Source organism: Carlito syrichta, unplaced genomic scaffold, assembly GCF_000164805.1.
Source record: "Carlito syrichta isolate Samal-C Ts95f unplaced genomic scaffold, Tarsius_syrichta-2.0.1 Scaffold315923, whole genome shotgun sequence".
Classification (NCBI taxonomy): Eukaryota; Metazoa; Chordata; class Mammalia; order Primates; family Tarsiidae; genus Carlito; species Carlito syrichta.
In genome coordinates, this window is record NW_007260019.1 from 349,802 (window position 1) to 352,239 (window position 2,438).

The 2,438-nt window shown below is 37.3% G+C and overlaps 1 pseudogene; it reads left to right on the top strand.

Moving 5' to 3' along the window:
- The first annotated feature begins 795 nt into the window (after nt 1–795).
- LOC103276098 lies at nt 796–1,128 on the top strand (annotated as a pseudogene).
- Nucleotides 1,129–2,438: the final 1,310 nt, after the last annotated feature.

Sequence of the window (2,438 nt, forward strand, 5' to 3'; positions counted from 1 at the left end):
ATGTAGTGGAAAAACTTTCAACAGAGAACTCTCCAAGCCCAGGTGATTTCTGTGGAAAATAAAGAAGAATAAAGAAGAATTCGCTTCAATTCAGAAAATGTTTTCCAGAAAATAAAGTAGGAAGGAACACTTTCCAATTCGTTGTATGAAGCTAGTGTAACCCTTATACCAAAACCAGACAGAGACAATACAAAAAATGAATACAGATGCAAAAGTACCTAGAAAAATGTTAGGAAATAGAACTTAGTAATATATGCAAAGAATTATATACTACAATTCCAGAGATACAAGACTGGCACAATCAATGTAATCCACCAGATTAACAGACTAAAAAAAGAAGCAAAATCTATGATCATATCAACTGATGTAAAAAAGAGCATTCAACAAAATTCAACATCTATTCATGATTTTAAAAAATTTTTGAAAAACAATAATAGAAATGTCAACTTAATAAGGAGTAGCTACAAAAAACCTACAGCTGGTATTATCCTTAATTGTAAAGACTGAATACTTTCTCTCTAATATCAGGAACATAGTACTGAAAGTTCTAATAGGCAAGTTTAAACAGGCAAGACAAGGAAACTAAAGACATACAGATCAGAAAGACATAAATGAAACTGTTCCTATTTCAGATGAAATGCTTATCTTCATAGAAATTCTAAGGAATCTACAAGAAAAAAAAACCCCAAACTCATGAGTTCAGCAAGGTAACAACATACAAGATAAACATACAAAAATTCATCACATATCTATATACTAGCAATAAACACACGGCCACTACATTAGAAATACAATATGGGCTTCCGGTCGCGGGACGGCTCGGGGCGGCGGGGCGCTGGGGCGCGGAGACGGAGATTCAAGGTCCTGGCGAAACATCTGAAGTTCGTTGCCAGGACTGTGATGGTCCAGGAAGGGAATGTGGAAGGTGCATACAGGACTCTAAACAGAATCCTGACCATGGATGGCCTCATTGAGGACATTAAGCGTCGGCGGGACTATGAGAAGCCATGCCGCCGGCGACAGAGAGAAAGCTATGAAACCTGCCGGCGAATCTGCAACATGGAAATGGCTCGCAAGATCAACTCCTTGATGCGAAAAAATCGGGCGGATCCGTGGCAGGGATGCTGATGCCTGTGGAGAGGACACCCTGTGTGGAAACCCTCATCCAGCTTGTGTCTTCATCTCTCTTCTTTCTACAGCCCCATTTTCTGTTACCTTTCTCTACAATAAACTCAATTACATGTGTGCAAAAAAAAAAAAAAAAGAAATACAATATCATTTACAACGGCCTTAAGAAAAAGAAATACTTAGGTGTAAATCTAACAAAACATGTACAAGACTTATATTCAGAAAATCTGATTTCTTTAGCCAAAAAACTCAGATGACGTCTAAATAAATGCAGAAACATGCCATGTTCATGAATTGGAAAATTAAACAAAGTAAAGATGTCAGTTTCTCCCAAATTGATATTCAATAATTACAAAATACTAGTCTTTCAGTATCTGCAGGGAATTGGGACCAAGACAACACTCCGATACCTAAATCCCTGGATACTCAAGTCCCTTAATAAAATAGCATAGTATTTGCATAAAACCTAAGCACATCCTCTCACATACTTTAAGTTATCTCTAAATTACTTATAACACCTAATACAAAGTACATGGTATGTAAATTGTGATACACTGTTTTGTTTTTTATTCGTACTGTTGTATTATTATTTTTACTTTTTAAAAATATTTTGATTTTCAGTTGAGCTCACAGATGTGAACCCAATGAATATGGAGAACTGATAATACCTATCAAAATTTTGATAAAAGTTTTTTGTAGATATGGATAGGATTATTCTAAAATCTATGCGGAAAGGCAAAGGAACTAGACTAGCTAAAATAATTTCGGAGGAGAAGAATAAATTGGAAGGAACACATCTACTGAATTTCCAGATTTATTGTGTAGCTACCGTGTTCAAGACTGTGTGGTATTGGCAAAGGAATAGACACATAAACCACTGGAACAGAATAAGGAACCAGAAATAGATCCACACAAATATGTCCAATTAATTTCTTTTGGTAACAACTTTATTGAAATATCATTCACATGCCAAACAATTCAGCTATTTAGAGTGTGAAATTCAACTGTTTTTAATATAGTCACAGAGTTGTGCTACCATCACCACAATTTTAGACCACTTTTATTACCCCCCGAAGAACTTCATATCTCTTTTCTTTTCCTTTTTTTTTTTTTTTTTTTGAGTTGGAGTCTCACTCGTCACCCAGACTGGAGTGCAGTGGCCGCTCCCGGCCACCGCAGCCTCGACCTGCCGGGCTCCGGCGATCCTTCCGCCTTAGCCTGCCAAGTAACTGGAACTACAGGCGCGCGCTACCACGCCCAGCTCATTTTTGATTTATTGTAGAGATGAGGTCTCACCAAGTTGCCCAGGC